The 24,047-nt window shown below is 37.1% G+C and overlaps 1 protein-coding gene across 3 annotated transcripts in view; it reads right to left on the bottom strand.

Moving 5' to 3' along the window:
* Window positions 1-706: 706 nt before the first annotated feature.
* Window positions 707-24,047, bottom strand: part of CDK14 (cyclin dependent kinase 14) — a 513,369-nt gene continuing 490,028 nt past the window's right edge. For all 3 annotated transcript variants that reach the window (XM_030307919.1, XM_030307920.1, XM_030307921.1), the window contains one exon: window positions 707-837. The gene's annotated coding sequence lies outside the window, so the exon portion shown is untranslated. The remainder of the gene's footprint in view (window positions 838-24,047) is intronic.

Here is a 24,047-nt window from a genome sequence, read left to right as displayed (position 1 = left end):
GTGGAAAGAATTCCCAACATCTACTCCTTTTCCACCCGTAGGATTGTTGACTGACTAGGCGAATACAGTGGGAGCCACAGAATTCAAAGGTTTGACTGAACTTTCTTCACTAACTTGAAAGATCCATTTCAAATACTATTTATTTAAATGTGTGTCCTTTTTCATTTTTCATTTTAGCAAGAGGCTGCAGGAAATACACTTAAAAAAAAACAACCATCTAGACATGGTAAACTTATAACAAGGAAGGCTTCAGACATATGTACTTCCACACCAAATTACAAAATGGGCTTTTATAAATTTCTTTCTACAAAAATAAATAAGAGAAAGTAATAAAAAAAGATAAAGCCCTCATACAGAATTGCAGCAATTATATCCCCACAGCTACACTATAACCCAAAACTTTGCAAACGCTTTGATTATTGAACCATGGCTGAAGTGAATAATTTGCTTTTCACTAAGAAAACAAGCACATTCATTCTCACCACAATGGAGAGAGGCAGTTTTAATTAAACCTTATCAAAAGATGAATAAAGAATAAACTCAATACCCATTCCACAGAACTCTATTTTCGTCTGTTTAGTTTAAGCTTGCCATGTTCGTGCAATAATTATCCACTGTCCAAGGAATGCTGCAGTTGTGTTAATGTTGGTAAAGATTTAATTAGCTCAATTATCTGGAGAGTATTGAAGTGAGGCTCAGCACAGTACAAATTTCTTCAGGCTTTATACATACCTCTGATCAAAATACATGAAACTGAAATCTAAGTGAACAAAAGACTCTTACTTCTACAGTTCTACTATTGAAACAGTTCCATACTTCATAATTTTATTACTCCAACTGAAAAAGAAAAAAAAAGAACCCTTAGTATAAGTCTTTAGAAGTACAACTCATAAGTAAAGGCTTATCTTGCATGTGTGGGTGTGTGTGTGTGTGTGTGTGTGTGCACAGTTAACTTCCTAATCTGTAAATATGTTCTTAGGAAGTTAATTAAATTTGTCTTGTAGATAAATATTAATACCAAAGTCCAGTCCTTTTAAAAACTTTTTATCTTTCCACTGTAGCCTACATATATTACGCTTTTCCCAGAAAATGAAGCATTTAAAAAGTATTGAAAGTGTGGTAACACAGACAACTGTTTCAATCTGTCAGACATCAGGGACAGACAGTAGGGTTCATTTCAGAAAACAGATTGGCCCCCAGCGGCCTGACCTTCCTGGTGGGAAAGAGAACACAGCGCTGTGCTTGACAAGCTCAGCAACAAAGAGGTATATTCAGGTCCCCCCCCCCCCCCCCCCGCAATTCAGACACGCTTCTCAGGGAAAAATGCAAAGCAGGAGAAAGAAATGCACCACTTTCAGCAAAGCAGAGTTTACTTAGTTCGGAGACAAGGATCTCAACAATAACAAAAAATAACGTACTTAGGAAAGTAGCAAGCACTGTTTTATCCACTCATCTATAACTTCAGAATGCTCTAATCTGGCCATTGCCAATGTCTTAACATCCAACCTCACCTGTAATCCACACTCACTGGCATTATAACATCAGTGAAAACCCGAACAGATGATTATCCTGATAAAAGCTTTCTTAATAACTTTACCAATGAAGAGGGCATAACTTTTCTCTCAGAAGCTGGCTCATGCTAATTTCAAAGTAAGCTTTCTCTTTGTTTGTACATGTTACAGGTTTTGCCTTTATTTTGAAACTTAAACGAACATTTCCTTGTGTTGTAGACCCTCAAACAGATTTTTCATTGCTTTTTTTAATTTTGAATTTGTATAGGGTCTTCTATGCTTCTTCCTTCTCCAAAGGAGTCAAAATCCAGCAGAAGTGTCAACAACAATAAAAAAATTTGATAAAGTAATATTTTTAATAAAAAAAGTCTCAGGCTAAATTAGTTGCTGTATATTAATACATAGTTTTCCCCTAACCTCCAAGGTCAAGTTTTATTGTATATCCTGCTTAGTCAGCTAACAAGCCATGTTTAGTTTGTATGTTTTGAATTCTATATGTGGAGATATATACATATATATACACACACACATATATATGTATACATATATATGTATACATACACACACATATATATACATATATATGTATACACACATACATACACACATATATATGTATACACACATATATACGCCTATATATATGTAAGATAAAAGGCACTCACAACTGACCACATTATCCTTATAAACAAGTACACTCCTGTTTTTTTAAGCTTAGATTCTGTGTTTTAGTACATACTTTCCTTAACTGTAAGGATTATGAGCACTTAGGCTCAAACCAACTAGCGCAGTTGAAACAAGTCTTGATTTCTGACCCATAAATATCATGCTGATTTATCACATAAATAGGCATTGCAAATACACACTCCTCACTATGAACATGTGGACTATTAGAAAAACTTAACGCTGAAGATCAGACCATTGTATATATGGACTGTATAAGTCCATCACAGTTTATAAAAGAAGGCATAGTTTTGACGATTGGACACACACCACAATCATAAGCTCATGCTGCCGAGTAAAAGATAAGGTTTGTCAGGTGGTGAGAAAACTTTCTGCTTGGTAGTCCAAATAATATGCCTCAACTTTAGATTTAAACACTTCAGTCTCAGAAAATTCTGTGAGGAAATGGGGCAAAAAAAATGATTCATGGCAATCAAAACTTGTCTTTTTTTTGTCTGCCATGCTTTTTTGAACCATCTTTTTTTGGGGGATTATGTTAAGGAGTTCTTTGAGCTGGCAAAGAAAGACACAAGTATGGGTTGGTTTTACCTTGTTTTCTAGCCTGCAAACACTTTTATGGTATGACTCACTCAGTGTGGCTCGAAAGACATCCTTGGAGCTTCAGAGTATTTTGTACAAGAACAAAGGGGGCTTGGGTTCAGTTTGCAACACGAGTCATTTTTACCACACAAATTCCCTTCTTTTGTGCTGGCAAAGGGGGATACTTTGAGCCCTTGGGGTTTAGAAGATCTTCAAACGGACAATAGTGTGCAAACAACCCTCAAGAACATAACTTTACTAGAACAACCTCAAGGCTGAGACCAAGGCTTTGAGACAGGCCCCTTCAGATTTCCTTCTGCTCTCCACCCGAACAAAGCCTGCCTGACAATACTGAAATCTCCTTCTTTCTTTGGATTAAACCCCCTTTGCAGGAAAAGTATGCAAATGCCATCCGTGGCTCCCTTGTCTGAGGCTACTCTCCCCCAGCTATCTTTGCTCTGTCTGGCTTCCCCAGCAGACCATCAACAGCCTGACGCAGACCAGCCTCCCAATTCACATCCTTCACAGCTCTGACAGTCTGCTCCCTGGGCCTGCCACTGCCTCTAAAAGGGGCTCATTTAGTCGTAATTAACTATTCCCTGCATATTTCCTAAGGTATGGTAATTGTGCTAAAAGCCAACAAGTGAGGCATTCATTCTAGTTCTCATTTAAATCTTTTTTCCCCCTCAGCAGTCTCCCTCCCTCTGCCTTCTTTCCACCCCACTCGGCCACCCTCTCTCCACTCGCCACACACATACACTTTTCTCTTTTCGCCCCTCCCAGGGAATATTTCAAGTCAAGTGATGGAATGAAGGTAGAAATCAGAAACTATAGGAAAACAGACAGTTCAAAAAGCAAAGCTTACTGAGTGGTGAAGCACTGCATGGGAAGTCACAAAGAAAGTGAGAAAGAAGTAAAAATGAAACAAATTGTTTAGTTGACACACATATATAAAATGTATAAATATAAAAATATATGTAGTGTATAGATACGATATAAAAATTCTACAAACACATTTTTCTTCCCCTATATATTTTCTTCTCAAAGTTTATTTTCACCCTGTATTACAGATAAAAGGTATAAAAAAAAAGGTAATGATTTTGTCTCCCCTGCCTTTCTTCTTTATCCTTAAGCTGTAGACAAGATAGAGATAAGGTCAACCAAGCAATTTCTGACCTCTTGCAAGCATTTCAGGTCCTGGCAAGTGGGCAGTGGACCACTGAACATTGTATTATGTTTTTGCAGGCAGACCAACATTATCATGATCAGGAGAAATTTGGGGGATGAGGTGAGGTGGTAAATTATTTGCCTTGAAGACTCTCTATCAGCCTTGAGCTGTTGACTTTTGTTAAATGGATTTAAATGGAAAACAGTCATGGCTTCCCTACAATATCTCCATCCTCTCAACACAAAAAACAATGTTGTGCAATTAGTTTTGGCATAAAGAAGGAGGTAATGTTTCATTAAAAAAAAGACTCAAAAAGCAGGCTTTTGAAAAATTTATTCAGATAAGCAATAAGTGCAGAATCTGGCATTCAAAATTTTTATTCTGATGTGAATACTTTAGCTCTTCTATTTGCTTTGGCTAAATTATGTTTCCATGCTGTTCCTTAATCATCTGGACACTGCTATTTCTAGTGTTAATTTACCAACATTTCTTAAAAGTAATAGAAAATACTTTAAATGTTAAATTATTAAATGCTCTGTTGTTATAAATGAGTTTATTTGGCTTGGCATTTGACTCTTCATCAGATACTACTATCTATAGAGGAAAGTCCAGTAATGAGAGAACATCAAAGAAGTTGGACCCATTCAAGATGGCGCCGAGGTTGGAATTATAGTGAGAACTTACCATGGCTATAAGCTGTAAATTAACTAACTTTCTTAGTTAGGCAATAACATTTATAAATCCATTTTTCTCTGCTAAACCATGGATATGCCAGTTTAATGTATTTCTGTTGTCATTTTTCCTCACACATAAGTATTACATGTATAAGCAGCATATTCTACTTTTTTTACATTATCATATGTATTTCTCCATGTTTATTACCTTTATGACTATAATTTTTAGGATATTTATAATATCCCATCTAGTTTGGTATACTTTACTCACTAATTTCCTTTAAAAATATTTAAGCGGTCAATTCTAAATAATTTATGTTTACTCTGTCTTATGTTAGTTGTTTTGACATTTTTTTTTCTTTGTCATCAGTGTCACCATGATCAAAAATGTTACTGAGTTACTAAATACTAGGGATTGAGGAAGGCGCCTGTTGGGATGAGCACTGGGTGTTGTATGAAAACCAATGTGACAATAAGTTTCATTTAAAAAAATGTATTTCCTCATATTTATAAAAAAAAGAAGTTGGTTAGACACACTTTAATATTTTCAAATACTTAACCATTTATTTGGATTTAGGCAAAAATGGGCAGGAGAAGTCATGTTTCCTCTTATTGGAACTTAAAACTAATAAATATCAGTTTGAATATATTCATGAAAACAGCTGCTGAGTGTGAACCACATTACAAGTAAGACCATGATGACACTAAATTCTTAAACATTTCTTTCAGTTTTGAAAATTGTCTTTTTTTTAATTGAAATATAGTTGATAGGCAATATTAGATTAGTTTCAGGTATACAATATAGCAATTCCATAAATCTATATTATAAACATATATAATATACATAAATACATGTATATATTTATAAACATATTTTATGAAATGCTCACCTTGATAAGTATAGTTACCATCTGTCACCATACAAAATTATTAAAATACTAAAAAAAAAACTATGTTAAATTTTTATCCCTGGAAAACCAGTTATCTCACTTTTTAGTTTCTGCATTTCCCTTAAATGGAGTTAGTGTATCAATACTGAGATTCTACATATTCACAAAACTTAAATTAAGGGAGTCATTATTCATTTTACAAAAAGATATGTAAACAAAGAAAGCATATTGTTTCAACTAAAATAATTCCTGCATAACTTTCCAAGGAGTATATTATGTACATGTTGGATATGTTGAATCATACCTATAGTAGATTCACAACATTTTAGGGCTAAACGATGAATAGGTTTTCAGTCAAAAAGAAGGTTAAGCATTGGTGTAATTTCTAATACTCTAATTTTATGTTAGATGTCAATGTGAATGGAATTTCATGCATTTTCTTTACTTATTTTCAAAACATGATTTACCATAAGAAGTTCAAAGAAAAGAAAAAAAAAGTACTACATCCTTTTCAAGTTGTTATATGATCCTTCAAGGATCTTCCCAGCTTTAAGATGTTTTGATTCTTCTGTGTCTGACCAGGAAGTCGTATATATTTCCCCGTGGGCAATCACATTAAAATCCAAACTCTTTAGCATCATTCCAGACCCTTCACAATCCAGCTTCAAATCTCATTTTCAGTCTCGTCCCTTCTCACTCCTCCTATCCACGCTCTTTAGCTTTACCAGACCATTACTTATGATGCTACACTTTGTGCCATGGCTTTGCTCTCAGTGTTTCCTCTGCATGAAAACACACTTCTCCTCCTTCATGCCCACGAAAAATATAATTCCTCCTTTGGCTCAAAATCTCTTCCTTTGTGAGACCATTCCAAGCTCTTCTGGCAGAATTAATTTTTACCTCATTTGTCCCCTCACGTATCTTCACGTAAATATCTACCATAGCCTTTATCATCCTGAAATATAATGTTCCTATATGTGTTTCTGAACTGTGAGGATCTTGAAACTAGAAACTCATTCACTACTTCCTAGCACCAACAGAATGGCTACTCAAAAAATATTTGCTATAAGACAGGAGATTATAGTATGGTGCGTTAGTTGGAATATTCACTAATTCAGTCAACATTTTAAAAATATTTAATGAAACTATTTAATAAGAGATGCTTAAATACAGAGAACAAACTGAGGGTTGATGGGGGGGAGGGGAGAAGGGAAAATGGGTGATGGGCATTGAAGAGGGCACTTGTTGGGATGAGCACTGGATGTTGTATGTAAGCGATGAATCATGGGAATCTAGCTCCCAAACCAGGAGCACCCTGTAAACACTGTATGTTAGCTAATTTGACAATAAATTATGTAAAAAAAATTAATGAGCATAAATTACATGCCACACTAAGAAATGGAGATAAAATTGTGAAATGAGGATAAAATGTAAACAGATTCCTATATTGTGAGATTTAGATTCTAGTGGGGGAAGGCAGACAAATCACAGGAGACTTCAGTACAGAGGGGCTGAAACTTTGGCCTTATTCCCAACATATCTAAAGTACCTATACATTTATTCATGTTCACGAAATATGTTTCACTCTCTGTCAGACGTGTTGCTGAATTCTATCACTGATCATGAGTCAGAGGCTGGAACATTTCTGAATTCTTAACTCAGACACTGTCCTGTTAGTGACTCCTCTCCTCCATATCTACCCATTTTCAATTAGAAGGTCTGAGCCTTGAGAGTAATTTTCCCCCTCTCTCCTGATTCTGACATAAGGCAGCTCTGTTCTCAGCTCAGTGACTCATCTTGAGTTTCTTCCATTTGATTGAGAACTTGTCCCAGACTTCCTGCTTCTCTGACTTTACTTTCTGAGGGTCACATTGGCTTTAAAACCTTACCTATCTTAACCTAGTGATCAAGGTCAATGTGACTGGTGTAAGTACATGTGGATACCATGTACTTCCTAACATGATGTGAGAAGAGCCCTTCATCTGGGTGGTACTCTTCCCTGAAATCCATCACTGCGAGAAAACATCATGAGGGACATTCTACAAAATACCTGAAAAGTACAAAGTACTCTTCAAAACTATCAAGGTCATCAAAAACAAGAGAATATTGAGAAACTGTCACAGACCACATGAGAGTAAAGAGACATGATGATTAAATGCAATGTACTACCTGGATGGGATTCTGAACAGAAGGACAGGAATATGAAAACAGGTGAGCGACAAATACAGTTAAAACTTAGTTCATAGTATGGTACTGGCCTTAATTTCTTAAGCTGATAAATGTACCATGGTTATAAAGGTTGTTAATATTAGAAGTTGGGTGAAGGGTATAGCTTTCTGCACTGGCTTTACAACTCTTTTGTAAATCTAAAAATATTTCAAAATAAAGAGCTAAAAAAATGCAACCATAATCTTACCACTACTCATGCTGAGTAGTTACTTTTAATTCTGAACCCCCCCAAATGCACGCAGATTTCCAGAAGTTACCCTCATAGTAGTGGGCAGGGAAAGACCTGAGTCCATTCTTGTGGAAGAAGTTGAACTTACATCGAGTATGATCAGGGTACGGTACTGAAAGTCCTCCTAAGTCCTATAAACAAGCTATGTAAAATGGCTTGATGCTTTAGTGTCATTTTGTCAGAACCTCTCCATGCAAGGTCAAAACTAATGCACACAGGGGTGCCTGGGTGGCTAGTCATTTAGGCATCCGACTTCAGCTCAGGTCATGATCTTGAGGTTCCCAAGTTTGAGCCTTGCATCAGGCTCTGCGCTGAGAGCTCAGAGCCTGGAGCCTGTTTCCGATTCTGTGTCTCCCTCTCTCTTTGACCCTCCCCTGCTCATGCTCTGTCTCTCTCTCTCTCAAAAATAAACAAAAATATTTAAAACAACAACAAAAAACTAATGCATATGAAAAAGGGAGATTTACAGTCCAAAAAACTAATATATAGAAAAATTCTCTTAAGAATTTGGCCTACTGGGGCACCTGACTGGCTCAGTCAGTTAAGCATCCAACTCCTGGTTTCTTTTTTTCTTTTTTCTTTTTTAATATGGAGTTTATTGCCAATTTGGTTTCCATACAACACCAAGTGCTCATCCCAACAGGTGCCCTCCTCAATGCCCATCACCCACCCTCCCCTTCCTCCAACCCCCCATCAACCCACAGTTTATTCTCAGTTTTTAAGAGTCTCTGATGGTTTGGCTCTCTCCCTAACTTTTTTTTCCCCTTCCCCTCTCACATGGTCTTCTGTTAAGTTTCTCAGGATCCACATAAGAGTGAAAACATATGGTATCTTTCTCTGTACGACTTATTTCACTTAGCATAACACTCTCCAGTTCCATCTATGTTGCTACAAATGGCCAGATTTCATTCTTTCTCATTGCCAAGTAGTATTCCACTGTGTATATAAACCAGTTTCTTTATCTATTGTTGAAAGTGCTGCTACAAACATTGGGGTACAAGTGCCCCCATGCATCACCACTCCTGTATCTCTTACGTAAATTCCTAGCAGTGCTATTGCTGGGTCATAGGGTAGATCTAGTTTGAATTTTTTGAGGAACCTCCACACTGTTTTCCATAGTGGCTGCACCAGTTTGCATTCCCACCAACAGTGCAAGAGGGTTCCCGTTTCTCCACATCCTCTCCAGCATCTATAGTCTCCTGATTTGTTCATTTTAGCCACTCTGACTGGCGTGAGGTGGTATCAGTGGGGTTTTGATTTGTATTTCCCTGATGAGGAGCGACGTTGAGCATCTTTTCATGTGCCTGTTGGCCATCTGGATGTCTTCTTTAGACAAGTGTCTATTCATGTCTTCTGCCCATTTCTTCATTGGATTATTTGCTTTTTTGTGGGTGTGGAGTTCGGTGAGTTCTTTATTGATTTTGGATACTAGCCCTTTGTCTGATATGTCATTTGCAAATATATCTTCCCATTCCATCGGTTGCCTTTTAGTTTTGTTGATTGTTTCTTTTGCTGTGCAGAAGCTTTTTACCTTGATGAGGTCCCAACAGTTCCTTATTGCTTTTAATTCCCTTGCCTTTGGAGATGTGTTAAGTAACAAATTGCTGCGGCTGAGGTCACAGAGGCTTTTTCCTGCTTTCTCCTCTAGGGTTTTGATGGTTTCCTGTCTCACATTCAGGTCCTTCATCCATTTTGAGTTTATCTTTGTGAATGGTGTAAGAAAGTGGTCTAGTTTCATTCTTCTGCATGTTGCTGTCCAGTTCTCCCAGCACCATTTGTTAAAGAGACTGTCTTTTTTCCATTGGATTCTTTCCTTCTTTGTCAAAGATTAGGTGGCCGTACATTTGTGGGTCCAATTCTGGAGTCTCTATTCTATTCCATTGGTCTATGTGTCTGTTTTTGTGCCAATACCATGCTGTCTTGATGATTACAGCTTTGTAGTAGAGGCTAAAGTCTGGGATTGTGATGTCTCTTGCTTTGGTCTTCTTCAAAATTACTTTGGCTATTCGGGGTCTTTTGTGGTTCCATACAAATTTTAGGATTGCTTGTTCTAGCTTCGAGAAGAATGCTGGTGCAATTTTGATTGGGATTGCATTGAATGTGTAGATAGCTTTGGGTAGTATTGACATTTTGACAATATTTATTCTTCCAATCAATGAGCATGGAATGTTTTTCCATTTCTTTGTATCTTCTTTAATTTCCTTCATAAGTTTTCTATAGTTTTCAGCATACAGATCTTTTACATCTTTGGTTAGATTTATTCCTAGGTATTTTATGCTTCTTGGTGCAATTGTGAATGGGATCAGTTTCTTTATTTGTCTTTCTGTTGCTTCATTATTAGTGTATAAGAATGCAAATGATTTCTGTACATTAATTTTGTATCCTGAGACTTTGCTGAATTCATGTATCAGTTCTAGCAGACTTTTGGTGGAGTTTATCGGATTTTCCATGTATAATATCACGTCATCTGCAAAAAGTGAAAGCTTGACTTCATCTTTGCCAATTTTGATGCCTTTGACTTTCTTTTGTTGTCAACTCCTGGTTTCAGCTCAGGTCATGATCTTGTGGTTCATGGGTTCAAGCCCTACACTGTACTCTGAGCTGACAATGTGGGAGTCTACTTGGGAAGCTCTCTCTCTCCCTCTCTCCTATTTGTGCTCTCTCTCTCAAAATAAATACATTAAAAAAAAATTGAGGGAGGAGGTAAGATGGCCGAACAGCATGGAAGTTTTTTGTGTGTCTTGCATCCATGAAATACAGCCAGACCAACACTAAACCATCCTACACACATAGAAAACTAATTGGAGGATTAACAACAATCTGCACCACCTGAACCACAGAAATCAGCAGGTACGTGGCACGGAGAGGTGAATGTTGGGAGAGAAAAGCCGGCAGCGGGCAGGGAGCCGCTTTTGCAGGTGGAGAGAGGACAGAGACTGCGGGGGGTGGGGGGGGGGTTGGGAGGAGAATACGGGAAAAACACCCCTCCCCAAAAGCAGCTGGAGAGAAAGTGGAAAATTGGAAACAGCCACAGAGACTAAACTAAAAATGGAGAAAGGAGAAAGGAGAGGGTTTAAATTCCATTAAGACTGCAAACAAGGGGAGCACAAAGTCTCCAACTCCGCAGCTCGATACCTGATGGTGCTCTGGTGGGAAGGGCGAATCCCCAGGAACAGAGTGGGGTCCGGGAGGTTCTTGGACCACATGGGGAAAAGCAGTTCCACTGGTGGAAGGACATTTGGTGGAGACTGTTGAAGCCACCTGGTCCCAGCAGACCCCAGAAAACGGGGGCGCTGGTGCTGGAACAAGGTCATTAAGGGTGAAGCCTGGTGCCAGATGTGTGTTGTAATTTTCCATAACCCCTGAGGTGCTGCTGCTACACTATCTCGCAATCTTTTTCTGTGGTGGGCTGGCACCTGGCTGCAGTCTCAGGGCACCGGCACAGCAGGGACCCGCAAGTGCTCCTGGGTGCAGCTGGCATTTGGCCATTGCTCTGTGAGACCCTCCCACAGAGGGGTGGAACAGGTCAAGGCTCAGTCCTTCAGAAGTAAGGGGCCGGGGAAAACAGCCACATCTGAGACAAAAGTTGGAAGAGAGGTACTGCCTGGGGCTTGGTTTCGGGCAGTGAAGAAGTGGAGAGTGGACGAAAGCTGAAGACAGAGGATGGGTGCACGATTGCTGATCGGGGAGGACAGAGTTCTGATACTAGAGACAGGGTAGCTGGGTGACGCCATTTTCACCGCTCCCACGCATGCACATACGCACCTACGAACTCCACAACACTCTACCCCAGTAGGCTAGCAGCGCCATCTAGTGGAGAATGAAGCCGTTATGCTGAGCCCCGCCCAACTGGGCCAACCTTGCTCTTCAAGAACACAAGTCTCACAGCCTACTTAGTTTATAGACTATAAAGCACTTCATAGTCTGACTTCTATGGGAAAACAAAGTAATTTCAGTCCTATTTCAATCTGTTAGCAGGTCCATCTATTCATCTTTTTTTCTTTTTCATTTCTTTTTCTTGAATACAGAAAGAGAAAAAATTCATTTTTGTTTTCAATTTTTATTGAAAATATTTTCCTTTAAATTTTTACTATTTTTTTGTGTAAATATTTTCATATTCTATTTTACTTCCATCATTTTATTTTAGTCTACTTCAGTTATTCACTTTTTCAAAATTTCAAATGATTTCCTTTTTTTCTTCTTTTCTCCTTTTCGTTTCTTTTCTTTTTCTTGAATGCAGAAAGAGAAAAACTTCATTTTTATTTTCAATATTTATTAAAAATTTTTAAAAATTTTTTACTATATTTTTTGCTTTTATGTAAATTTTTCAAATTCTATTTCACTTCCATCATTTTAGTCTACTACAGTGTATTCACTTTTTAAAATTTTCAAATGACTTTTTTCTTTTCTCTTTTTTCTTTTTCATTTCTTTTCTTTTTCTTGAATACAGAAAGAGAAGAAATTCATTTTTATTTTAATTTTTATGAAAAATATTTTCCTTTAATTTTTTTCTACTATATTTTTTACTTTTGTGTCATTTTTTTCAAATTCTATTTTACTCCCATCATCTCATTTTAGTCTACTTCAGTGTATTCATTTTTTCAAATTCTCAAACGATTTCCTTCCCCCCCTTTTTTTCTCTAATCTGTCAAACCACTTTCAACACCCAGACCAAAACACACCTAGGATCTAGCATCATATTAGATTTTGTGTGTGTGTGTATGTGTGATTAATTTTTTAATTTTAACATTTTTTAATTTTAATTTTTTTAATTTTAATTTTTCTACCTCATTAATTCCTTTTCTCCCTTCAAAATGACAAAATGAAGGAATTCATCCCAAAAGAAAGAGCACGAATAAACGACAGCCAGGGATTTAACTAACACAGATACAAGCAAGATGTCTGAACCATAATTTAGAATCACGATAATTAGAATACTAGCTAGAGTCAAAAATAGATTAGAATCCCTTTCTGCAGAGATAAAACAAGTAAAAGCTAGTCAGAATGAAATTAAAAATGCTATAACTGAGCTGCAATCACAGATGGATGAAGCGGCGGCGAGGATGGATGAGGCAGAACAGAGAATCAGCGATATAGAGGACAAACTTATAGAGAATAATGAAGCAGAAAAAAAGAGGGAGATTAAGGTAAAAGAGCATGATTTAAGAATTAGAGAAATCGGTGACTCATTAAAAAGGAACAACATCAGAATCATAGGGGTCCCAGAAGAGGAAGAGAGAGAAATAGGGGTAGAAGGGTTATGTGAGAAAATCATAGTGGAAAACTTTCCTAACCTGGGGAAAGACACAAACATCAAAATCCAGGCAGCACAGAGGACCCCCATTAGATTAAACAAAAACTGACCATCAGCAAGGCATATCATAGTCAAATTCACAAAATACTCAGGCAAGGAAAGAATCATGAGAGCAGCAAGGGGAAAAAAGTCCCTAACCTACAAGGGAAGACAGATCAGGTTTGCAGCAGACCTATCCACAGAAACTTGGCAGGCCAGAAAGGAGTGGCAGGATATAGTCAATGTGCTGAATCAGAAAAATATGCAGCCAAGAATTCTTTACCCAGCAAGGCTGTCATTCAAAATAGAGAGATAAAAAGTTTCCCAGACAAACAAAAATTAAAGGAGTTTGTGACCACTAAACCAGCCCTGCAAGAAATTTTAAGGGGGACTCTCTGAGGGGAGAAAAGATGGGGAAAAAATATATATGTATATGTATATGTATATGTATATGTATATGTAAATACCAAAAGCAACAAAGATTAGAAAAGACCAGAGAACACCACCAGACACTCCAACTCTACAAGCACCATACTGACAATAAATTCATATCTTTCAGTACTTACTCTAAACGTCATTGGACTCGATCCTCTAATCAAAAGACAGAGGGTAACAGAATGGATAAGAAAACAAGATCCATCTATATGCTGTTTACAAGAGACCCACTTTAGACCTAAAAATACCTTCAGATTGAAAATGAGGGGATGGAGAACTATCTATAATGCTAATGGTCAACAAAAGAAAGCCGGAGTAGCCATACTTATATCAGACAATCTAGACTTTAAAATAAAGACTGTATCAAGAGATGCGGAAGGGCATTATATCATAATCAAGGGGTCTATCTGCCTAGAAGACCTAACAATTGTAAACATTTATGTGCCAAATGTGAGAGCACCCAGATATATGAATCAATTAATCACAAACATAAAGACATTCATCGATAGTAATACCATAATAGTAGGAGAGACTTCAACACCCCACTCACAGCAATGGACAGATCATCTAATAAAAAAATCAACAAGGAAACCATGGCTTTGAATGACACACTGGACCAGATGGACTTAACAGATATATTCAGAACATTTCATCCTAAAGCAGCACAATATACATTCTTCTCCAGTGCACATGGAACATTCTCCGGAATAGACCATATATACTGGGACACAAATCAGCCCTAAGTAAGTACAAAAAGATCGAGATCATACCATGCATATTTTCAGACCACAATGCTATGAAAGTCAAAATCAACCACAAGAAAAAATTTGGAAAGGTAACAAATACTTGGAGACTGAAGAACATCCTACTAAAGAATGAATGGGCTAACCAACAAGTTAAAGAGGAAATTAAAAAGTATATGGAAGTCAATGAAAATGATAACGCCACAACCCAAAACCTCTGGGACACAGCAAAGGTGGTCATAAGAGGAGAGTATATAGCAATCCAGGCCTTCCTAAAGAAGGAAGAAAGAGCTCAGATATACAACCTAACCTTACGCCTTAAGGAGCTGGAAAAGGAACAGCAAATAAAACCCCAAACCAGCAGAAGAGAGGAAATAAAGATTAGAGCAGAAACTAATGCTACCAAAACCAAAAAAACAGTAGAACAGATCAATGAAACCAGAGGCTGGTTCTTTGAAAGAATTAACAAAATTGATAAACCACTAGCCAGTTTGATCAAAAAGAAAAAGGAAAGGACCCAAATAAATAAAATCAAGAATGGAAGAGGAGAGATCACAATTAACACAGCAGAAATAAAAAAAATAATAAGAGAATATTATGAGCAACTATATGCCAATGAAATGGGCAATTTGGAAGACATGGACAAATTCCTAGAAACATATACACTACAACAACTGAAACAGGAAGAAACAGAAAATTTGAACAGACCCATAACCAGTAAAGAAATCAAATTAGTAATCAAAAATCTGCCAAAAAACAAGAGTCCAGGGCCAGATGGCTTTCCAGGGGAATTCTAGCAAACATTTAAGGAAGAGTTAACACCTATTCTCTTGAAGGTGTTCCAAAAATAGAAATGGAAGGAAAACTTCCAACCTCTTTCTATGAAGCCAGCATTACCTTGATTCCAAAACCAGACAGAGACCCCACTGAAAAGAACTATAGACCAATTTCTCTGATGAACATGGATGCAAAAATCCTCAACAAGATATTAGCCAACTGGATCCAACAATACGGTTAAAAAAATTATTCACCACGACCAAGTGGGATTTATACTGGGATGCGGGGCTGATTCAATATCTGCAAAACAATTAATGTGATTCATCACATCAATAAAAGAAAGGACAAGAACCATATGATCCTCTCAATAGATGCAAAGAAAGCATTTGACAAAATACAGCATCCTTTCTTGATAAAAACCCTCAGGAAAGTAGGGATAGAAGGAGCATACCTTGAGATCATGAAAGCCATGTATGAATGACCCAATGCTAATATCCTCAATGGTGAAAAACTGAGAGCTTGCCCCCTAAGGTCAGGAACAAGACAGGGATGTCCACTCTCTCCACTGTAATTCAACATAGTATTAGAAGTCTTAGCCTCTGCAATGAGACAACACAAAGAAATAAAAGGCATCCAAATCAGCCAGGAGGAGGTCAAACTTTCACTCTTTGCAGATGACATGATACTCTATATGGAAAACCCAAAAGATTCCACCAAATAAGTGCTAGAATTGATTCATGAATTCAGCAAAGTTGCAGGATATACAATCAATGCACAGAAATCAGTTGCATTCCTATACACCAGTAATGAAGCGACAGAAAGAGAAATCGAGGAATCGATCCTATTTATAGTTGCACAAAAATCCATAAGATACCTAGGAATAAATCCAACCAAAGAGGTGAAAAATCTATACACTGAAAACTATAGAAAGCTTATGAAAGAAATTGAAGAAGACATAAAAAAATGGAAAAAGACTCCATGCTCCTGGATAGGAAGAACAAATGTTAAAATGTGGATACTACCCAAAGCAATCTACATATTTAATGCAATCCCTAATAAAATAACACCAGCATTCTTCACAGAGCTAGAACAAACAATCCTAAAATTTGTATGGAACCAGAAAAGACCCCGAATAGCCAAAGCAATCTTGAAAAAGAAAACCAAAGCAGGAGGCATCAACAATCCCAGACTTCAAGCTATACTACAAAACTGTAATCATCAAGACAGTATGGTACTGGCCCAAGAACAGACACTCAGATCAATGAAACGGAATAGAGAACCCGGAAATGGACCCACAAACATATGGCCAACTAATCTTTGACAAAGCAGCAAAGAATATCCAATGGAATAAAGACAGTCTCTTCAGCAAGTCGTGCTGGGAAAACTGGACAGCGACATGCAGAAGAATGAACCTGGATCACTTTCTTACACCAGACACAAAAATAAACTCAAAATGGATGAAAGACCTCAATGTAAGACAGGAAGCCATCAAAATCCTTGAGGAGAAAGCAGGCAAAAACCTCTCTGATCTTGGCTGCAGCAACTTCTTACTCAACACGTCTCTGGAGGCAAGAGAAACAAAAGCAAAAATGAGCTACTGGGACCTCATCAAATATAAAAAGCTTCTGCACAGCAAAGGAAACAATCAGCAAAACCAAAAGGCAACCGACAGAATGGGAGAAGATATTTGCAAATGACATATCAGCTAAAGGGTTAGTATCAAAAATCTATAAAGAATTTATCAAACTCAACACCCAAAAAACAAATAATCCAGTGAAGAAATGGGCAAAAGACATAAATAGACACTTCTGCAAAGAAGATATCCAGATGGCTAACCAACACATGAAAAAATGCTCAACATCACTCATCATCAGGGAAATAGAAATCAAAACTACAATGAGATACCACCTTACACCTGTCAGAACGGCTAACATTAACAATTCAGACAACAGATGTTGGTGAGGATGCAGAGAAAGAGGATCTGTTTTGCATTGTTGGTGGGAATGCAAGCTGGTGCAGCCACTCTGGAAAACAGTATGGAGTTTCCTCAAAAAATTAAAAATAGAACTACCCTACGACCCAGCAATTTCACTACTAGGTATTTATTCAAGGGATATAGGTATGCTGTTTTGAAGGGACACATGCACCCCCATGTTTATAGCAGCACTATCAAGAACAGCCAAAGTATGGATAGAGCCCAAATGTCCATCGATGGATGAATGGATAAAGAAGATATGGTATATACATACAATGGAGTATTACTCGGTAATCAAAAAGAATGAAATCTTGCCATTTGCAACTATGTAGATGGAACTGGATGGTATTATGCTACGTGAAATTAGTCAGAGAAAGACAAAAATTCTATGACTTCACTCATATGAGGACTGGAAGAGACAAAACAGATGAACATAAGGGAAGGGAAACAAAAATAATATAAAAATAGGGAGGGGGACAAAACAGAAGAGACTCATAAATATGGAGAACAAACTGAGGGTTACAGGAGGGATTGTGGGAGGGGGGATTGGCTAAATGGGTAAGGGGCACTAAGGAATCTACTTCTGAAATCATTGTTGCACTATATGCTAACTAATTTGGATATAGATTTTAAAAAATAAAAAATAAAACAAGATAAAAAAATTTTAAAAAACCACAAGAATTGGCTTACTAATCGCCAAGGGTATAGTAAATGGTACTCTGCTATGATTTTCAAATGGTGTCTGTGTGAACACAAGAATGAGAATTTGTACCCATTGTAAATTGAAAAACTGTGATATTTAATTAGATGGTTAGACTGGGATAATCTTATAATGAAAGAAAACTTCCCCAAATAGTAATTTATTCAAAGGGGAAAAATATTACCAACATAACTGGCATGTTAGAGTTAATGAATAGCACTGCTAATATAGAGTATTGACTTTCACAAATTTTGGCCTTAAAGGACATTTTACACTCTTAAAAAGTATAGAGGACCCCCCCCATAATCTTTTGTTTATATGCATTATAGCCTTTGACATTTACCATATTTCATATTTGATATTAAAATTGATAATTTAAAATATTAATTTATTAATTCATTAAAAACAGATTACATGTTAACATGAAATTTTTTTAATAAAAGTAACTATACTTTCCAAACAGAAAAGTGAGGGGATGGCACTACTTTATAATAATGCAGATTTTTAAAAAATGTCTAGCTGAATATAAAACAGTTGGGATTCTCATAACTGCTTCTGCATTTAATCTGTCCTATGATATGTTGTTTTGGTTGAAGCAACTGAAGAAAACATGGGCTCTCACAGATACACAGTTGGAAAAGAAAAAAAAGTATTTAATAGCCCCTTCAGATAATCTTAGATATATACTCTTTTATACTACAACAAAACTCAACAAGTGGTAATTTCTTAAGGGTCAGTTGCATTGGGAAATCTGAAATGGTATCAATGAATTCTTTGTATTCTGTTATTTTAAAATCTGCTGGTTTATTTCATACTTCCAGTGAATATTTTTTCCATGTAATGACTTTCTAAAATCATGCATTGGTAATTTGGAAAATACTGATGCAATGAGTTATACAGATTTTTCAAACAATGACCTACTTCCCGATGCAATATAAAAACATCACATTTGTGTAATCACCACCTACCTCACTTGAGAAGTGTTTGGGAAATTGTCAAGCTCACAGGAGTATATAAAGTTGTCTATAGTTTCCCCAAATTCTAATTTTCTATTGAAAGCTTTAATTTTATCACTGACAGCAAATGCTGTCAGTGGTTTTCTTTGGGTGACAGACTCACTTTTTTTTCATTTTTGAGAAGATGTCTGCCAGGAAAAAAAAAACAGCTAGTAAACCTTACAACTCAAACACCTGCACCAGAGCTTTTCCTTGAGATAGTCACAGTAATTAGATATACAAATATGGCTTACACAAACTTCCCAGTTAGTCACACAGAATATTAAGAAGACGTTTACTCAAAGGGAGAGGTTTACAAAAATTAATAATTTTTAGGTCTTCATAAAGAACATTATTAAGCAAATCTGCCTCTGGAAAACAATTATGTAGTGGTAACAACAACAACGACAACAAAATATCACACCATGATTCATGCTGAGGAGCCAGGAGTTTTACTTACCATTGCTTTTGCACCACTACTGAAAATGTCAACACCGTGCAAAAGGCAAAGGACATCTTAGCTTTATTATGAAAATAATTTTGACCCCCATGGAGCCCCTGGGGATTCCCCCGAGTCTACAGCCCACACGTTGAGAACTGCTGATACAGAGGACAGTTATGAGGATACCATTTCTTTTCTTCGGAACCAAGGGACCTTATGGGAGGGGAACCCACACATCTGAAGGTGAAACTTTTAACAATGAGATCACTCAATCTAAAAGAAAACATTCAACAAAGGGGATGACAAACATAAGAACGACAGTATCATACTATTTCAGTTAATGGAGAGAAGATTCATTGAGAAGAATGTAAAACAGTGGAGACTGTACAAAGTCTGTGAAAGCAGAGCCCACTGTGGAAGGCCAAGTTGAGGGCAGGGAATGGAGAAGAGGGTGGGAAATGAGATCAGGCGCACAGAAATACCACCATGCACCCCTGGGTCTGCACGGCCTGACATCTCTGGCTTGCCCATCTTGAGAGGGAAGGGCATCTGAGTTGAAAAGCTAGTCTGAACACTGGGAAATCCACTTGTAGACGACCAGTCTCAATTCTCTTCTTAAAATAATTCTTTGACAGTGCTTTCTCTCAAAGTAGTTGATTTATTCATTTTTTTCTAACACATCTGTCAGTTATTAACAAATTGAGTTACTGTGGCAGAATAAAAAAATCTTAACTTTAGGTGAACCATTTCAAATAGTATTTCATTTTTTTTCCCCCAAAGGCCAGCTTCTGGACCACACAATGAAACTCCCAAATGAGGGGATGAGTGGATTCGCAGTGATGTTTAAATTTTTACATTTGACAAAACTAATGCAGTATATCTTGACAGCTATATTCAGTAGCTTAATGCTAAGCTTTTTATGCTGAATACAGAACAGAATGAATTTTCCACCAGTGTTTTGACTAGGAGGTTTTAAGATTCCTAGTCACTTAAGACAGCAGTCTGAGGCTGCTTGATAAAAACAAGCACTGGCTATTTCATAACTGCCTCATAAAAGGTCTCAATATTTAAGAGAAAAGAGAAACTCAGGGCAGAGACATTTTGAAAATATATATTTTAACCAAAATCTGGATGCTAAGCAAACATCCTTTAGTAAACACCCAGAAAGAGTTGCAGCTGTGGTATTTGTGACTTAAAATAACAAGATGAAGATCTCCAAGTAAAAGATAAATGATATCGTAAAAGTTTCTTATCAAAAGAAAATACATTTTCTGATGGAATTTATGTAGAGGGACGCTTTACACTGAAGTCCATTTAATACACTGTAGAAATACTGGAACCTTTAAATTTGGAGTTCAGTTTGAATACATGCTAGGCATTATTCTTTTCTGTTTTGCTACTACATTCTCTTTTTACAAACTACAGATTAATTTTTCCTGTAAGGACACCTTTTTGGGTTTAGTTTTGTCTGTGACTACGACTACTGTAAGTTGTTGGCTTTATGGCAGAATATCAAATTCTAGATGAACTGACAAGTAGGCAGTAATGAAATAGGAGAGCTTCCCCCTTTAAAAAAAAATTACAACTTTAACATTATGCCAAAATATGATACAGTCCTATTCTAAAATATATATACATATTTTCATATGGATTAGATCTACATGTCCCAAAGGGCAAATGCTCTCTTCTACAAATGAGATGGCAGGAGAATCGAGAGCCCTGGTTTGATTTGTGCAGCCTAGCAAACCACTGAAGATAAACACCAGCCCTGTTATAATTCAGTATGCAACTGAGCTAGTCTTCCACACCAGCCGAGGAAAAAAAAAAATCCTTCTTCTTTTCTCAAGTTGCCCATTTCTATCCGTTTCTGTCGAATTGCCACAATTGCCCAGATAAAACATTTGAGAGTATGTCAGCTTTAATTAATGTAACATGACCTGATCATTTCCACAGTTAAGAATAAAGAAGTTTGCATTCTTTAAATCCAAACCTCAACCTGGAGATTATGCTAAGTTGCTTCATTCATAGTCCATACTTCTCTGCTCATGTCAGGAGGACAGCATTTGTCCCCTCTAGTGATAAACAAATTATACATGAAATCAATTCCACTTCACAATCATTTTCCCTATTGGGTATTATCTTTCCTTCTCTGCTCCCTCCAGTTAAGCCCACATCCTGTAACTTGCTAATGAGCTGGGGGCTTTCTGTTCCAGGTGGCACCCCCTGCCTCGAAGTCATGACATTTCCCATTTCGAATGCTGCTGGCATTTTTCGACAGCTCCTGCTAACTAGCCTTTTTGACCTGCACTAAGAGGAACTCATCTGATCGAATCCTCTAACCTGCCAATCATTCCAGCAAATGATCTTCACAGTCACTCCCAAGGCAGGAATGGGGAAGAAAAAAAAAAAAAAAAAAAGGAAATGCGAACGAGGAGAATGAGGGAGTAGGCAAGCGGTTGCCTCTGCCTCTGCAGCTACCTAATGAGAATACTTTAAGTCTCTGAGGCAGCTGAAACACTGAAAAACTGGTGGGAAAATTAGGACACAACTGAATGCCTGGCTCTGTAATTACTGATTTCTTTCCATCCTGAGATCATTTTGAGAGCAACACCTCTGAGATGTGCCAGTTTCTAGAGAACACAAGAACACCCAACCTTACGTAGAGAAGATAGATTTATTTCTCCTGCCACTATCAATATGCAATTCTCATAATCCCACTCTGCCAAACAGCATCCTTTGCAGAATTAATTATGTGCTATAAGCTTGTTAAGTGTGCATTTATTTGTAAACTAGGGATGATTATCATGTTTGCCACAATGAAGAAAGGACTTCTTTTTTTTCCTAGGCATATTTTAGATGTTGCCACCATTTAGGGGTGTTGATTTTTACACATTTACATGAAAACAAACAGGTATGGTGGAGGCTGGCTTTGTGCTCAGGGAGGATTTAACACTGACAACATAGGACAATCTGGACATTCTTAATTAACGAAGATAAAATAATTTTTTCCTTCCAGATTTTTCTTGCCTGTGCACAGTTTATTCAGTGGGTTCCCAGCCCACAGAATAACCCAATTACATTAGGAAGAAAGAGCCAGTACATGACTCTTTGACAGTGGATCACAACTCTAGATATGTCAGTATGAAGTAGATTTGTTGACCAACGAATGATACAATATAATTATGTGTTATCATTACACCATTGTATGTAATAATGTAAAATAAATACTGTACATGATTTAATTGCACGTGATAATCACACATCTTTCCTCATTTATAGTAATTAGGCCAATAGCCCCATTTACAGTAATTATTATATGTAATTGAGGGCATTTTACTAATTGCATTGAAAATGATAATCCAGAGCAATTAAAAATCCAAGGGCACTATACATAATGCAAACTACATTAAAAGAATGGTGATAATTTAAAGGAAAAAAAATCACCTAATATGGAAGTTAATAGTACAGTAATGGATTCCACGCATGGCATACATGGCGATATCTATTAAGAGGTAAATTTCTGTCCATTTCTGCAACTTTGGTATTGTTTTTGTACTAGAACTTGCATATTATGTCCTTAGGTAGAAAAATAATCCTTTGAATAATCTATGATGTTATCCTAACAACTCTAGGACTGTTGAAAAATTATTCTACTTGGCTGTGTGAGAGTATAGTGTGAGTGTGTGTGTGTGTGTGTGCACGTGTGCATGCCATGGTAAACATCTCTCCTAAATTCCAAAAGAGACTCAGTAAATTATTCATTTGCACAACCAATTTGATGTTCTTAAAAGCTTTATTCATGGAAGCATCTCAGAGTATTGCAAACATTTTGTTAAATATACTTGTAATAATTTAGCTAAAATGTTTAACTTTGTTAGACTTGAAATACATTCGGGTTGCAGTTTTCATTACATTTGCTCTCTCTCTGGAATTTTAATGTGTTTAAGGACCTGAATCCCTGGCTTTTGTCCCAGGGTCTATCCCTCCCTGATCCCACTCCCTGTTTCTACCCAGACAAAGCTTCCATGTGAGGAATATCTCAGGAGGAGTGATGAGCATCTGTGGGACAATGGGAATAGTTTTCGAGCTTCTTTTTGCCTTCCCTTCTCGACATTGTCATTTAGACATTGTCCTCCATGCATTCAAATGTCATCCTAGACCATCAGCCCACTTCAACTCAAACAGCCTCCTTTTATGCTCAGACACTTCTTAGAGCATCCGCAGACCACAAAGACTGTCTAGTGGGACTCAGCTGCTATCCTGGTATTAATAATACAATACAGTGCACTTAGGGCATAGATGATTCCCTCTGTATCCCAAATTCATAAGAATCAACATTAAATGAAAGGGAAAAATAGAGCACCTGAACTGATTATAACTACTTGTTATATGTGACTGCTAACTTCGTAATAGTTTGGCCAAGCATTCTAACAGATATCTTGCTTACTAGCCACACCACATCTCATGCCCATTACTTATAAGAAAGCTTCATTCACATTATGCTGCTGGCTAAATAGTCCCTCAGAAATTAATTTGGGTTTTCAAAAGACAGAAGATGCAAGTTGCAGTGCCTTCCCCCACCGTCACTCCACAATTTGAAAGCTCATCTGACCTGGATAATTGAATCACAAAAATATAGCTAATTTTTGAGCATGGACTGATGAACCAATTTGTGGAACATCACACCAGTTTCTTCCTCTTTTACCCATTTTGCTTTTCAAAA

Source organism: Lynx canadensis, chromosome A2 (assembly GCF_007474595.2).
Source record: "Lynx canadensis isolate LIC74 chromosome A2, mLynCan4.pri.v2, whole genome shotgun sequence".
In the NCBI taxonomy this organism is placed as follows: Eukaryota; Metazoa; Chordata; class Mammalia; order Carnivora; family Felidae; genus Lynx; species Lynx canadensis.
Note: the sequence above shows the minus strand (reverse complement) of the source record. Positions and strands in the feature narration are given on the sequence as shown.